Source organism: Hyla sarda, chromosome 2, assembly GCF_029499605.1.
Source record: "Hyla sarda isolate aHylSar1 chromosome 2, aHylSar1.hap1, whole genome shotgun sequence".
Classification (NCBI taxonomy): Eukaryota; Metazoa; Chordata; class Amphibia; order Anura; family Hylidae; genus Hyla; species Hyla sarda.
The window spans coordinates 107,650,228-107,667,685 of record NC_079190.1 but is presented as its reverse complement, the minus strand read 5'-3'; the positions used below and the strand labels follow the sequence as shown (position 1 = coordinate 107,667,685).

At 43.3% G+C, this 17,458-nt stretch overlaps 1 long non-coding RNA gene across 1 annotated transcript in view; it reads left to right on the top strand.

Moving 5' to 3' along the window:
* The window catches only part of LOC130358882 (uncharacterized), a 55,277-nt gene extending 39,424 nt beyond the window's left edge, over positions 1–15,853 (top strand). Inside the window, exon 3 of the long non-coding RNA XR_008889673.1 lies at positions 14,605–15,853. This is a non-coding gene — a long non-coding RNA (uncharacterized LOC130358882). The remainder of the gene's footprint in view (positions 1–14,604) is intronic.
* Positions 15,854–17,458: the final 1,605 nt, after the last annotated feature.

Below are 17,458 nucleotides of genomic sequence, written 5' to 3'. Positions count from 1 at the left end.
GAGAGGGATGATCACTGTGATGTGTACTGTGAAAAAAAGAGAATTATATTCGCGAATATTTGTGAATTAGCGAATATGCGATATTCGCGAATAAAATTTGAATTGCGAATATTCGCGAGCAGCACTACAGGTGACATCTTCTCTAACCGGAGATGTTTACTTTTCTTTTCTTTACTATTTGGCCTAGACCGCCATTAAGATTTCTCCCACACAATACTTCTCCACAGAACCAGCCAAACAAACATTTTAGGCTCCTTTCTTCAGTACAATATCCACCTATTTACAAACCTCCATGTTTATTGTCACACACAGTAATAGTTCCCACTTTGCATCCCCATGAAGTTGTTAGGCCCCCTCTGTGCCCGCAAATATAGCTGGAGGCACCAAAACTGCCCCCATATATAGTTGTAGGCCACCACACTCTCCCGCTTTGGTGCTCCACTGCTCCTCTGGTCTGGGGACCTATTGTTATGGCTCATAGCAGTAGGTCCCCGATCTGTGGGGGCAGTGGAGCAACAAAGCTGATGGTAGTTACTGCCCACAGCAGCCCAGTTCCCGCGCTTTCCCTTTGCTGTCCTCCTGCTCTGCTGCTCGGTGCAGTGACGTCAGTCTACCATTTCCTTCAAAGCGGTTCAGACCAGTAACCAGTGGCTGTGGCTGCGATTTCTGATTTTATTTTCAAGTTCCCCCTGGAGAACTGCTAAGCACCCCTGGAGGTACTTGTACCCCAGGTTGAGAACCACTGGTTTAACAAGTAGGGATGGTCCAAAGCAGAGAGCCTCTTTATGAACCTCTTTAAGAAATCTGTAAAACAATGTGAATATTTATCTAACTTTTCCTAGGGAACAGGTGAACAACCAGCCCTAATCCTCAATTATAATTAAAGGGGTACTCCCGTGGAAAACTTTTTTTTTAACCCCTTAAAGACCAAGGACGTACCGGTACGTCCTTGGTCCTGCTCTTCTGATATAACGCGGGGTTACACAGTAACCCCGCGTCATATCATGGCGGGCCCGGCGTCATAGTGAAGCCGGGACCCGCCTCTAATAGCGCGCAGCGCCGATCGCGGCGCCGCGCGCTATTAACCCTTTAGCCGCGCGCTCAAAGCTGAGCCGCGCGGCTAAAAGTGAAAGTGAAAGTTCCCGGCTAGCTCAGTCGGGCTGTTCGGGATAGCCGCGGCTAATCGCGGCATCCCGAACAGCTGACAGGACAGCGGGAGGGCCCCTTCCTGCCTCCTCGCTGTCCGATCGCCGAATGACTGCTCAGTGCCTGAGATCCAGGCATGAGCAGTCATCCGGCAGAATCGTTGATCACTGGTTTCTTATGAGAAACCAGTGATCAACATAGAAGATCAGTGTGTGCAGTGTTATAGGTCCCTATGGGACCTATAACACTGCAAAAAAAAAGTGGAAAAAAAAAGTGAATAAAGGTCATTTAACTCCTCCCCTATTAAAAGTTTGAATCACCCCCCTTTTCCAATAAAAAAAAAAACACAGTGTAAATAAAAATAAAAATAAACATATGTGGTATCACCGCGTGCGGAAATGTCCGAATTATAAAAATATATCATTAATTAAACCGCTCGGTCAATGGCGTGCGCGCAAAAAAATTCCAAAGTCCAAAATAGTGCATTTTTGGTCACTTTTTATATCATTTAAAAATGAATAAAAAGTGATCAATAAGTCCTATCAATGCAAAAATGGTACCGTTAAAAACTTCAGATCACGGCGCAAAAAATGAGCCCTCATACCGCCCCATACACGGAAAAATAAAAAAGTTATAGGGGTCAGAAGATGACAATTTTAAACGTATTAATTTTCCTGCATGTAGTTGTGATTTTTTCCAGAAGTCCGACAAAATCAAAGCTATATAAGTAGGGTATCATTTTAATCGTATGGACCTACAGAATACATATCAGGTGTCATTTTTACCGAAAAATGTACTACGTAGAAACGGAAGCCCCCAAAAGTTACAAAACAGCGTTTTTTTTTTCAATTTTGTCGCACAATGATTTTTTTTCCCGCTTCACCATAGATTTTTGGGCAAAATGACTGACGTCATTACAAAGTAGAATTGGTGTCGCAAAAAATAAGCCATCATATGGATTTTTACGTGTAAATTTGAAAGAGTTATGATTTTTTAAAGGCAAGGAGCAAAAAACGAAAATGCAAAAACGGAAAAACCTCCGGTCCTTAAGGGGTTAAATCAACTGGTGCCAGAAAGTTAAACAGATTTGTAAGTTCTATTAAAAAATCTTAATCCTTTCAGTAATTTTTAGGGGCTGTATACTACAGAGGAAATTCTTTTCTTTTTGCATTTCTCTTCTGTCACGACCACAGTGCTCTCTGCTGACCTCTGCTGTCCATTGTAGGATCTGTCCAGCAGAGAGCACTGTGGTCATGACAGAAGAGAAAACCAAAGAGAAAAGCATTTCCTCTGTAGTATACAGCCCCTAAGAAGTACTTTCTGGCACCAGTTGATTTAAAAAGTGTTGTATCACATAAGCAATAATAACATAATTAGGTTATTGAGTCCAGAGAACGGAACTTAGAATTTGTCACATTCCCTTTTCCTTCTTATTACAATGATGTCATCTATGGGCAGATAGGAGATATAGGGGGAAAAAAACAAGATAGAGATGGTGCTTTATAGTGCCGGTTATCCACTGTATTTGTGGGGAGTATAAAAGTAAAGGACCTGTTCACCTATGCAGGTTGCGCTAATTTACAGGCACAACACTGATGATTGTTTTGGGTAGGTCCCTGGTTGCTGGTGTGTCGGGAGCAGCTGGCCGTCGGTCCTTTCGAGGATGGTGAAGAATGCAGGAATACAGATGTGGGAGGTGGGAATTCTGACAGGGGTTTCCTTTACCTTCCAGTGAAGATCCGACTTTGGCACTCTAGTGCTAACTGGCGTGATGACATAGCAGTCGGGTGTAGAATAGTAGTACTTTTTATTAATACTCATAAAAAGTAACAAACAGGAGTGGATTACGCGTTTCGGAGGGGCTCCCTCCTTCCTCAGGTCCCTCCTTCTATGGGCAGATGCCATAGCGCACATATCTATCAGTGCATGCATGCACACTCCCCACCTCCTGGGGTCTTCTTCTGTGGTCTCGAGTGACCCTTTAGGGGTCAATAGAGGATTTTCCTCTGTATATAGTGATTAGTAAAGGCAAAGAAGATGGTGCAATAAAAACGCCAGTCCTGGCCTGTGTACATACAAGAGTGGGGGAGTATCTCCTGGCTCCTGTTTTTACAAGTAAATGTGTCTTAAGCTGGTATTCACTTAGCAGAAGTCATACGGTGTGTGGCTCCTGCTCAGTATGTAGTTTCCATGCCACCCTAGCATCGGCAACATAGAGCCTACGTAGGGAGCAAGGACTCCTGTCATCTACACAGTGAACAACATTGTGCAGTGCATGGCTGTCAACTAGAGCTGAACTTTTGAAAAGTTTGGTCTGTCACGTTCACCTTCAAAAGGGTTCAGCTTGCAGCGACTAAGTTGTAACCAAATCTCCAATTCATCACCCATTGATAGTGGATGTGCCTTTATGAGACTCTATCCCCTCTCTCTGCAAAGCCAGAGGATTCACAAGAAATATAGGCAGCATTACAACATAATTTCAGTGATGAAATTGCAATCAGTATGACTTTCATACATGCCTGCCACATAAGCTACAACAGGTAAGCACAAGGCATACACACAAACTTCTACATTATTTTCTTACAGTAACCTAAGCTGCACTATATAAGGGGAAAACATAATAAATATCAGACTGCCTCTTGCATGACTGCATGTAATGGACTGAGCTAACGTTTTTTATTGGTCACAGTAGTTGATTGGTACTTTGTAAAGAGCTATTGGAAAACAAGAAGCCTACATACATGCCTGGGGGTCCTCTGTTGTCTTTATCTACATTGGATCGAAAACTATAAATATCCAATAAATCTAATGTGACCACAGAAAGGTTTCTTGAGCTACACAGAATTGTTACCTCGGCTTTCAGATTGTGCACATTTATAATTGATTTCAATAATGAATGCAATTTTTACTCTTGAGTCACATACAGACAGATGGAAAAGTGTTATCTCAACATGTTTTTATATGGAAGCAAAATGGTCCTCTTCAGACATGAGCAAGATTATCACAGTAGAGTTTTTATAATATATTGGGATGAGTCTAAAATGAACTCTTTATAGTGTTTTTACCACTCATGTGCAATCTGCAGCTGATATAAATGACTTCTGACATCAGAGTCTATTTTTCTAAAACTGGAATAACCTCCTACATATATGGATACAGTCATGGTATACATACTCTAAGGCTGAGTTCACACATTTTAAAATGCAAATAATAAAACTGCAATATAATAGGTATAAAAGCAGACATATTGCTATCTATTAATATGTTCTATTATAGTCTATGGAAAAGCGTCTGTGCAAACAATGGATAAAAAAGAGCAGCAATTATACTGTTAAAAGTACTGCCTCTTGTTTTATACAATTTGTTAACTAATTTAAAAGACCAAGAAGGGAAGGAAATGGATGAAAGGAAGAAGTATGGGTGGATGGAGGGAAAGGGGTATGATACTATATTTCTACATATGCCCTAATGCTATTTTGTTCTAAGAATGTATCTAAGCCTGTTTTTAAGATCTTGATTGTGTCTTCTGTGACCAGTTCCTGAGGTAGACTGTTCCACAGATTTACAGTTCTTATGATAAAGAAGGCTTGTCATCCCTGTGGAGTCTTTTCAAGGTGGAGGAAGTGCCTCATTCTCTTTTAGGCTAAGTTTCCACTTGTTGTTTTTTTTCTGGCAGTTATTGGAAAACTGCCACTGCAGTTTTTGAGCCAAAGTCAGAAGTGGATCCATAAGGGAGGAGAAGTGTAAGTCTTTCCTTTATATGTCCTATTAATTATGAATACACTTCTGGCTTTGGCTCAAAAACTGTAGTGGCAGTTTTCGAAAAACTGCCAGAGAAAAAAGCAAGTGGAAACTTAGCCTTAAGCCGACAGCAGGCACTGACAGTTGTAGTAGCCAGCAGAGAGCAGGCAGTGGTAGACTAGTGATAGTTGCAGCCAGCAGACAACAGGCAATGATGAACTAGTAATAGTTGTAGCTAGCAGACAGCAGGCAGTGGTGGACTAGCGATTGTTGTAGACAACAGGCAGTGTTGAACGAGTGATAGTTGTAGTAGCCAGCGGACAGCAGGGGTGGTAGTACTTTTTATTCAGTGGCATCAGGCAAATGGATTCTTTACTGATCCATCTGTGATTCATTTTAATAAATGTGAACTTTTCAATGTTGCTGGCAGATAATCTTGTTCGCGTAGGGGTCACAACACCACCTGCTGTGCTGAGCACTCTCTGCTACACTGGAGGGTGGACAAGACAGAAGACCAATGATCTTATCTGGTGACCCATATGTCCCTTGCATCTGGGCTCATGGTGTCTGTAAAAGAAAGAGCACAGCTTAGGTATGCATCAACCTAGTTGTTCAGGTGGTGGTGTACAACCTTTTGGTGACAATTAGAGATTTGCAAACTTTGGAAAAATTTCATTCGGCAGATTTGCGGAATTTTTCAAAAAAATTTGGTTCGATACAAATTTATTTGTGGCGAATCTACATTAAAAACAGCTATTTCTTGAATACAGAGAGCCTCAATAAGGGTGTAGAACACTTTGCTTTGTTCTGACACGCATATGGAGTGTGCTGGGGAAGTGAAATAATACTGTTATTCAGAATGACATTCAGATTACCTGCATCGATTTTAGAATCACTGCCACAGAGTGGCTCAATGATAGAGACTGGAGGTGTCATCAGTATGAGGAGACCATACAGTGGCTGAATGACACAGCATGGAGTTGTTGGCAGCATAAGGAGACCATACAGTGGCTAAATTACACAGCATGGAGGTGTTGGCAGCATGGTCAGACCATATAGTGGCTTAATGACACAGCTTGGATGTGGCTGAAGCATGAACAGATCATATAGTGTCTGAATGGCAGAGCCTGGAGTTGGCAGCATCACGAGGAGATTAAAATCTAAGATTAAAAGACAAATTTAGAAATTTAAATTGAAGATTTAGGGCCCAGCAGCATCAGTAAACCATATATTGGCTGAATGACACAGCCTGGAGTTGGCTGAAGCATCAGAAGACCATATAGTGTCTGAATGGCACAGCCTGGAGTTGGCAGAAGCATGAAGAGACCATTGAAATTTAAGATTTAGAAATTTAAATTTAAGATTTAGAAATTTAAATTAAGGATTTCAAAATTTAAATTTCACTACTCTGCCTGACATACTTAATGCGTATATGAGGGGAGTAACAATATAAAAATTAAAACACTATTTGTGTAGAACAGCAGCGGGTGTATACTATTGGCTGTCCTTTCACAGTATATAGACCCTTGACAGATTAACCGGTACAAAATAGTACACTACTTAGATGTAGGTATGTGGTATGCACTTATGAGGGCAGAAAAATGTGCTCCAGTACACTTAACCCCTTAAGGACCAAGTGTTTTTCTGTTTGTGCACTTTCATTTTTTCCTCCTCACCTTTTAAAAATCATAACACCTTCAATTTTCCACCTAAAATCCATATGAGGGCTTATTTTTTGCACCACCAATTCTAATTTGTAATGACATCAGTCATTTTTACCCAAAAATCTACGTCAAAACAGGGAAAAAAATCATTGTGCGACAAAATTGAAGAAAAAACAACCTTTTCTATATTTTCGGGGCTTCCGTTTTTACGCAGTAAATTTTTTGGTAAAAATGACACTTTAGCTTTATTCTGTAGGTCCATACAATTAAAATGATACCCTACTTATATAGGTTTGATTTTGTATTACGTCTTGAAAAAATCATAACTACATGCATGGAAATTAATACATTTAAAATTGTTCTCTTCTGACCCCTATAACTTAACTGCATATGGGGTGGTATGAAGGCTAATTTTTTGCGTCGTGATCTGAAGTTTTAATTGGTATCATTTTTGTCTTGATCAGACTTTTTGATCACTTTTTATTCCTTTTTTATGGTATAAAAAGTGACCAAAAATACTCTATTTTGGACTTTGGAATTTTTTTGCGCATACGCCATTGACCGTGCGGTTTAATTTACAAAATATTTTTATAGTTCGGACATTCAAGCACGCGGTGATACCACATATGTTTATTTTTATTATGTTTATATATTTTTTATATGGAATTTGGGAAAAGGGGGGTGAGAAACTTTTCATAAGGAAGGAGTTAATGTGTGTATTTTTAAACTTTTTTTAAACTTTCTTTTTTACACTTTTAGTCCCCTTAGGGGACTTTCAGGAGGAATCATTAGATTCCTCATACAGATCATTATGGTTCCATAGAACCATATTGATCAGTTTGCTCTGCGCTCGATTGATAAAGACTGGCCCTGCTAGGCTTTATCATTCAGTGCACGGGAGACAGCACAGGAGGAGAGGTAAGCCCTCAGGCTACCTCAGTAGTGGATCGCCCCCCCCCCCCTCACAATCGCGCTGTGGGGGGGGGGGGGGGGCGATCCACCCCACTGGACCACTAGGGACAAGATACAGACACCTTTAGACGCCGCGATCACCGCATGTCGGCTATTAACGCCGGCCCCCAGCTACAGGAATCAGCTGGGGGCCGGCTGGTATGACGCGGGCTCGAGTTGGGAGCCCACGTCATACCCGGTAATGGCCATTGGACGTCAATTGTCGTTATGAGGTTAAAAATACTTATTTTTACCTGTGTCCTAGATTCCAAAGTTCCTTTATAATCAGAAAATGTCAGAATGCCACGTTCTCTAAAGAAAAGGATTCTTCATTAGATGACAATATGAGTATTGTGTATTCCAACGGGGCTGGGATTCGCATTGCAGCACTTGCCCGCATGCAAATCCCAGCCCGTCATTCACCACGCTCCGCTGCCGCCTCCTCCTTTGTGTGTCAGCTCCGGCGCTCGCGTCCCCTTCTCCTAGGGCGCGCACGCGCCGGAGCTCTGTAATATAAAGGGCCAGTTCGCCCATAATTAGTTGTTGAACCTTACACTACATTATAAAGTCCCTGCACCTTCCACACTTCAGTGCCCCTAGCCTAAGATTAAGCGTTTCATATTGCCTGTTTGCCTTACCCATGTATCCAGACCTTCCTGCTACGTATTTGATTTCACACCTTTGCCGCCTGCCTTGACCTTCTGCTACTTTTGACTATGCTACTGCCTTATCCTTCGGTACCTCGCGTTGCCCAGCTACCTGTGTTGTCGAGCCGTATCGGGGGTAGCGACATGGGTTTCGTCTGCCGCATCAAGCCAATCCTGCCTTGCGGTGGGCTCTGGTAAAGACCAGCGGCACCTTAGACTCTGCTCCCCGATATGGTCCGAGTCATCAGCCACACAGGCTAGAGGATCCCCATCCAGCTCCGTTACAACATGATGCAACCTAATTCTGCAAATGAAGAACCACAACAAAGAATGAACGACATAAAGCCTACTGGAACTGAGGAACTTCAAAATGGTAAATCTACCACCTGGGATAGTCAATTCCAACAGCCGATGGTCAGTATCCACAGTTCCCTTTTTCTGCTAGTCCTTGGCAATATTCCTTTTATTACTGGTATCAACATGGCCCTAATGCTGATAGAGTAACTCAAGGATACCCACATGTTTCCTACAATACATAGTCAATATATGGAGACCATATAGTGGCTGAATGATATAGCCTGGAGGTGGTTAAAGCATGAGGAGACCATATAGTGTCTGAATGGTACAGCCTGGAGTTGGCAGAAGAATGAGGAGGCCATTGAAATTTAAGATTTTTAAATAGAAATTTAAGATTTTGAAATTGAAATTTTTGAAATTAAAATTTTAACTCCCAAGTTTTGGTGTCCCGGGCCCCGGCATGTGGGTACAAAGGACCAAATCTAACAAGGAGTCACATGTCACATGGCTGCACAATGACAGAGCCTGGAGGTGACATCAGTATGAGGAGACCATATAGTGGCTGAATGGCACAGCCTGGAGTTGGCTGAAGCATGAGAAGAGACCATATAGTGGAGTGAGACATCCTGGAGGTGGCATCAGTATGAGGAGAACATATAGTGGCTGAATGACTGCCTGGAGTTTGTGTCAGCATGGGGAGACAATATACTGTCTGAATGGCACAGCCTGGATTTGGCTGAAGCATGAGGAGACAATATAGTGTCTGAATGGCACAGCCTGAAGGTTGCTGAAGCATGAAGAGACCATATAGTGGCTGAATGGCACAGCCTGGAGTTGGCGGCAGATAAGGAGACAATAGGGCCTCACAATCTCTAAGAATAAAAGATGAATTTTGAAATTTCCATTGAAGATACCTTGCTACCATAAACATATGTAGGTAATGTCCTAAACCGAGCAGCATCACTAAACCATGAAGTTGCGGAATGACATAGACTGGAGCTGGCTGAAGCATCAATAAACTATATATTGGATGAATGGCACAGCCTGGAGGTGGCGGAAGCATGAGGAGACCATATAGTGGCTGAATGACACACCAGCATCAGGAGTCCTGAAAGTGACCCGGTGACAGAGTGGTGCGGTGGGTGGCAATAATAGTACCTGGTCCGAAGGTGGGTGAAAAAAGGTCTGATGCGGAGCAATGTTTGTAACTGGAGAGCGGCGCCTTAAATCAGTTTGGGTCTATCCATATTTGTCAAGTGTTGGTGTGGCACCATTGTCAATCTACTCTCATGCATCAGGCATTGTTGGTTGGAAAACACGGCTGATCCATGCCTGATTCATCTTAATAAAGGTCAGTCTCTCCACATTTTTTGTGGACAGACGAGTTCCCCTTGGGGTGACAATGGCCCCCCGCTGCACTAAATACCCACTCTGATGGCACACTACTGGCCGGGCAGGACAGCTTTTCCAGGGCAAACTCTGCTAGTTGCGGCAACAAATCAAGTTTGGCTGCCCAGAAGTCCAGCGGATCTTCAATGTGTGTTGGCATGGGCATGTCAAGGTAAGCCACCACCTGCTGGTTCAGGTTCTGCTCCAGGTCTACCTGCTGCTGATGAGTTGCTTTACTATGCAGATGAAGAAAGCTACTCATCAGCGATTGTAGACTCAGGCTGCTGCTTATGGAGCTGGTATTGCTCCTGCCACCCCACCCCTCCCCAGCAGACATGGCAGTGGAAGGTGAGCGCAGGGGGCCCCCCCCGATTCATACCTGTGAGAGGATGGACGATGGTGCCGATAGGCACCGGCCAACTGACTACATAGGATGCCTCTGTAGTAGGTCACTTTGTCCTCCCTCTCAGTGGGTGTAAAAAAGGCCCCTATTTTGGTGCGGTTTCAAGGGTCCAATAAGGTGGAGATTCAGAAGTCATCACGCTGCCGAATGGTGACAGTTCGGCTGTCACTACGCAAGCAAGTGAGCATGCATCGTGCCATTTGTGCAAGTGACTCGGAGGGACTCCCTGTCTCCATCTCCACTGCATACTGTCACAGTGTGTCTTGGTCATCTGTCTTGTGTTCCTCATAACCCTGTAGCTCCTCTGGCTGCTCCTGCTCCTCCTCTCCTGTCAGATTAACAGAAAAACCACCCATTTGGAGAAACCTAAACTGTGCTCCACTGTGCCCCTTCCCCTCCTCCTCCTACAGTTCATCCCCCACAGCGCTCATGTGGCCGTGAGATGTAGTCGACATGTCTCCAGTGCCCTGAACAACCATTGTTTCCAACACGTGTTGTAAGAAATGAAGCAGTGGAATGACGTCGTTCATCCCGTAATCCTGAGGACTTCCTAATAATGTGGCTTCCTCAAAGGGCCTGAGCAAACGGCAGGTGTCACGTATGAGCTGCTGCTGGGTCACATTGAAGTTACACAGGGGAGTACCCCTATCTGCTTGGATCATCCAGAAATCAGTGATGGCTTTTCTCTGTTCGTACCCTACAAACATATGGAGGGTGGAATTCCAATGTGTGGCAACATCACAAATGAGACTATGTTGGGGGATACCGTTCTGAAGCTGCAGCTCAAGAAGGGTGTGCTTTGTGATGTACAAGTGGCAGAAGTGCATGCAAAGTTTCCTTCCCACTGTTAGGATGTCTTGCAAATGGGGGGAACACTTCAGGAACTGCTTCACAACCAGATTGAACACGTGTGCCATGCAAGGCGCATGGCTCAGCCTTCCCAGTTGCAGAGCCTGCAAGATTTTCTTCCTGTTGTCAGTCACCATGGTTCCCATTTCCAGTTTTCATGGAGTAAGCCATGCTCCGATTTCTTTACGAATGACTTTTAGCAGATCCTCCCCTGTGTGACTCCGTTCGCCAAGGCAAACCATGTGAAGAACATTGTGACACTGCCATGCCCTGCACTCATGGTATGCTGAAGGGCCACTGAGACATGTCTGGGCAGTGGAGGCTGAGGACACGGTGGGGGAGGAAGCGGTGTGACCTGTCCAAGTTGGTGTTGTGACTGTGCAGGAACCACATTCACCCAGTGAGCCGTAAAGGACATGTATTGTCCTTGACCATAGTTACAGCTCCAGACATCAGCGCTGCCGTGTACTTTGATAGACAATGACAGGCTCAAGGACAGGACTACCTTCTCTTCCACAAAATTGTGCAGGGCTGGTATTGCCTTCTTCGCAAAGAAATGACGGCTTGGCACTCGCCACCTCGGCTCAGCACAAGCCATCAGTTCTCTGAAAGGTGCAGAGTCCACCACTTGAAAAGAGAGGGAATGCAGCACCAGCATCTTGGACAGGAGCACATTCAGCTTCTGCACCAGTGGATGACTGGGCGCACACTGTTGTCTCTTGGACATGGCTTCGCCGATCGATTGTTGGCGGAATGGCTGACTAAAAGTAGGAGGAGCATCTGGAGCGACAGAAGGAGGGTTTGACACACAGCTATCTTTGGCTGAGGTGGTGGAGCCTTGGCTGGCTGAAAGAGGGATCGGCGTGCCACTGGGTGATGCAGGAGGCTGGACCACTACATCGGAGCCACGGTTCTTCCAGGCCACTTTATGGTGGCAAAGCATATGTTGATGCAGGGCCATAGTTCCAACATTGGGACCCTGGCCATGCTTTACCTTCTGCAGACATATCTTGGACAGGAGGGGAGGAGGAGCTACACAGTTTCCATAATTTTCTCAATACAGTTGACCAGGATATCCAATATACTCTTACCTTTTCAGACTGTACAGTGCAATTCTTGGATGTGTTGGTTTCCATCATGGACCGCAGATTGACAACTGATCTTTTCACAAAACCTACAGATAGTAATACAATCTTACGGTATGACAGTTGTCACACACCAACCGTGGTGGAATCTCTTCCATTCAGTCCAATGCTACGAGCAAAACAAATAACTGATATTGATGAAAAACTGGATCGTGTATTGTGTAAATTGACTAAACAACTTAGACAATGGGGGTACCCGATGAAATTAGTTAATAGACATTTGGATAGGATATTACCTGAAGATTGTGTGAGGACTAGGGATCTGACTAAGGTGGAGGGGTTACCAATGGTAACCACTTATAATGAGAACTCGTGCAAAATAGCACAGATGATACGAAAATATTGGTATATGATTAAGGATGGTTACCCTCAAATTCAGTCCTTTAGTCTTCCTCCATTATTCTCGTACTGTAGAGCGGGGTGCGGACTGAATACACTCAGGGCCCCCGCACCAAATAAAGCAAGGGCCCACAGTCGGCCCCTGGCCCCACCTCTGCCCCACCCCTCTTCGGACATCAGCCTGATTGGTGATATCTGGCATTAGCCGAGGGAGTGGGAGCAGGCACTGTGCGTACATGTATGCCTTGTGTCCTTGAAGCTCATTTACATGGATGGATCCGCAGCGTATTTTACGGTGTGGATCCGCCAACAATGGACCCTACAGTGCTGCCTCCATCCATGTTTGCTCATAGCGGCAATCCACCGATACGAACAGACACGCTTTGATGTGCATGTTCACCGTGCCCATGCGCAGTATACTCGCACACATTGCAGCTGCTCTTGGCCTAGCTCAGGGAACAGGAGGAGCGGCTGCGATGTGTGCGAGTATACTGGGCATGCGCTCGGCGGACATGCACCTCGAAGCGTGCCTGCTCGGAGCGGTGGATTGCCGCTATGAGCAGACACAGATGGAGGCAGCACTGTAGGGCTCATTGTCGGCGGATCCGCACCGTAAAATACGGTCCATATGGAAAAGCACTTAGGGTATGTTCACACGTACAGGATCTTCTGTATATTTTCTGCTGCTGATTTTGCTACCTATTGAAGCACATGGGTTGCAAAGTCAGCTGCACAAAATATGCAGCAGATCCTGTACATGTCAATGTACCCTTAAGAGGTTAATGATAAATAAATAAGCACTGTGTTCACATGTTGTTGCCCCAGTGGTGTCACTTTCCCTCCTCCAGTGTCACCAACAGGTCACATTAACAGAACAATTTTGTTAAAATTTGAGGCAACAATGGCGCAGTTTTACTGTGATTTTGAAAAATCACGGTAAAACCGCGCCATTTTTGCCACGATTTTTCCCAAAAATTGTTCTGTTAATGTGACCTGTGGACACTGAAGGAGGGAAAGTGACCCCACTGGGCTGCTACTTTACACCCAGCCCAAGGTTATATTCAGGGGGGAGAGAGGCAGGACACAGGGACATCACTCACCCTCACATGAAGCGGCTGCTCTCCAGTCCTCTTCCTGTGCTGGGGGCAGAGACAACAATCAGGTACCTTCATCCCTGCGATATTTATATAGATAAATACATCATCTGAAAGTAGCGCTTGTCTGACTGGGAATCCGGGACAAGTGTCCTGAATCCTCAGCAGCTGCAGGGGGCCCTTTACCAGGCCGGGCCCTCGGACCACGACCAAATGGACCGGCCGGTCAGTTCGCCCCTGCCGTAGAGGACCTAATTTAAGAGATCAAATTGTTAAAACCGATGTGTCAATAAAACCGAAAACAACACATATTTCTAACGGTTAGCAAGAAAGGCTGTTTCCCTTGTTGCTCTTGTGTAAGCTGTAGGTATATACAGAAGAGCTATAAATTTACACATCCCACTGCTAAAAAAATCTACCCGATAAAACATTATTTTACCTGTAGTTCTGACTACATTAGTATTCCTGAGCTACCCTTGCGATTTGCTGTATGTGGGCTAGACAACGCATGATCTTAGAACACGCCTTAACCAGCACCGATACAGCATTCATACGGGCAGACTTACCATAATCAAAACATTTTTTAGAACAGAAACATGGTGAAAAAGACTTGAGGGTGACGATTGTGGACCAAGTGCCCCATTAAAACAGGGTAGTGATAGGAATTTGTTACAAAAAAAAATTGGAATTAAAATGGATACGCATGTTGGATACTTTAAAACCTAAAGGTTTGAACATTGAATTTAAAACATACCCCAAAATGTTTAAGAGATGAGGCTCCTCTATGGCATTGTGGCCTGTGGGGGAGAGTAGGTGTCCACCTAGGTAGGGATCTGCTTATAATATAGGGAGTTTGTGGCTATACATAATTCTGAGATATGCATTGACAATTTTTCTAGATGTATGGTTGTAACTCTTTTAATTTATTTTATTTTTTAGATAATATATTTTTACATTTGGATCAACACACAACTGACCAACATGCCAAATAATTTTTTTACTGAATGTTCATGGCTTAATATCAGGATCAAGTCGGATTGTCACTTTTTTTCATTTTTTATTTATTTTTCAATTTTCTTTGCTATTATGTCTGATCCAAATACTCTCTTATACGGCAGTTTAACTACATGGATGCACAATGAAATACCAGCAAATTCTCCCCTGGATTGGGAGTCCTATTGGTGGGTTCCTTTATATGGACGGGACGGCGGTGCTGTCATAGGATCTGTCCTGACCGTGTGTACTTTGGCTGACTGGGGACCTTGGAGGCTACCAGGATGGCCGGAGTAAGGATACTTACCTTAGATGGACTATTGGAGATGCTGATGTGAAAAATAAACTAATTCCTCTATGGAGTCCTGAAATATTCATCTGCTGCCCGCTACAAAGATGGAGAGGATGGAGGATAAAGATAAACAGTGCGTGCGCGCTTGGAATACATCAGTCATTACTATGACTACCAGGAAGCCTGCTTCTGATTGGCCTAGACAATCCAACTTCCTCCTCACACTGGCACGGGCCTTTTTCCTTGCGCCTGTGCAATGTTTCTTTACCCACGTTTGCGTGGCTATCTGTTTATACAACAGCGTGTTTGTACAGTGCTGAGTGTCTGCCCCATTGCGATATTAATATTTAATTTAGAATCAATTAATCACTGTTTTTAATAATGCACTACACTTTTTATGGATCTATATTGATCCTCTTATTTAAGTTGCACCTTATTGAATATTTTATGATGTAATGTAAAAGGCACTATTTAAACACCTTGATGTAACTCACTTGTTATGCTTGAGAAAGGTAGCGTGATACCGCGGAAACGTCGCACTGATTGTATGAGGATGGAATAAACACTACACGTTTTTTGAAAAGACCTTCTTTGTGTGCTCCGATCTTTTCCTATGGAGAAACCTAACTAGTAATTTTGATTATTTATCCTGCAGTGCCATCATAGGGAAAACTAGGGTCCAGCTCTTCCAAGACCTCTAGGATGTATATACCTTGCCTGACGAAGGGTCCGGTTTGGACCAGAAACGCGTAGCTTATGTATTCACAATAAAGCCTCTGAAAGGAATACGGATGTGTTCCTGATTTTCTTAATATCCAGAGTTCCAGCGCCAAAATTCGTCCACATTCATATGGTTACCATACCACACTTTTTAGGTGGTGTGCCCTGAGCGCAACGCCCTCCGGTGAGTTTAACCTTGAATACGTGTAAACTCAATTTTTAAACGTTCTTCACTAGGGGCGCAATTTCCCTCTTTCTTTTTTCCTCTCTCTTTACGTCGAGGTCACATGACACGGAGCTGGGAAAGAATGATCTAAGCGAGGTCTTCTACTGTTTTCCTGTGATCAGTTGGGGTCTGAGCATTCAGACCCCAACTGATCACTCAGACCCCAATTTTGCACTATGACATTTCAAAAGTTCTTCTAAAGGACAGCAATGCCTTAAGTCAGCATTTCTATGTAGCTATCTAAAAAATGAAGTCTGCTAATCCCTTAGACTCTGCATCTGGTTTATCTGTAACTGTTAGGAACTAGTGAACACAACCCATTTAAATTAATGGGTTGTATGTTTAACGCAGGACTAATCCTCAAAAATAAGAGACACACTTTGAAACTACTCTTCATTCTGGCAAATAGATAAGGATCCCTGAACAACGTTTTTCCTTTTAGTTACTTAGAATTTGTTAACAAGGTGTATGAAAATTAGTTTTCTAAATACCTTTTAATAGGATTTAGTAGTCTACTGACAGTTATATAATGCAAATCCCTATATTTAGTTAGATAAGAATGAAGCAACGTATATAATATAATAGGAACTTGGTATTTACACAAATATATGATATTTATATATTTATCTCTCTTAAAAGTAGGTCAAAAAGCAAAAGATGATGTCTTTCTTGTTTATATTTTAGAAATATGTACAATAAAAGGACACTAAATTATAGGCCCCTAAATTTCTGTTATTGCGCTTGTCTGACATGATGAATACACCCCATGCTCTGCTTAATGTCTAGAGGATCATTGTGAATATTTGGCTGCAAATAGCACAATAAGAAGGCGTGCACTGCCAGAAGGGATTATTCTGACATTGAAGCTTGAAAACTGTAATCTTAACCCTCAGTTGATTTCTATTTAGGAAAACTATAAGACCTCGTTTAATAATAAAGCAGGCGCTGCAGATTTCTATAAACAACTGTATAGAAGAGAAGAATACTATAATACTGCACCAGGTACTGGATTATGGAGAAGGGATGGAGTGACCTCACAGATCATAAAATTTTAATATGGTTGGACTCATTTCCAAACACTCTTCACAATACTCCCTTTCCCTCATTGGGGGCTCCTTTCTCTGCAAACTTGGCGGCTGTAGTGAGGTGTCCACCATAGCAACAAAACACTGCATAATATTATAGCAACAACTGCTGCCGTGGTTACTTTATGTCATATAAGAATTAAATGAGGCAAAATTGTTTACAAAAAGGAAGACACGTTTTATTTAGGTTCGTCAGTAAGATGCCTGAGACACTAGGAGCCTGCAGTGTGGCACAAAACGGTAGCTGTGGGTGCAGCTTGCAAAGCGTTCATAGCAGTAAGCAACTGTAGGTAGGACAATTGTTAGGGTTGCCCTATTATTTCTGAAAAATAGACAAGATCCTGAGCATCTTCTTGTGCCAGCTAGCACAGATGTTTTATTGCATTGACAGCTTCAGTAAGCTTTTTTGCTTAAATAAGAAGCCCTGTAAATAGCTAGGTAGGTTGACTTCCTATAGATCCTATTCTCTTTTGTTCA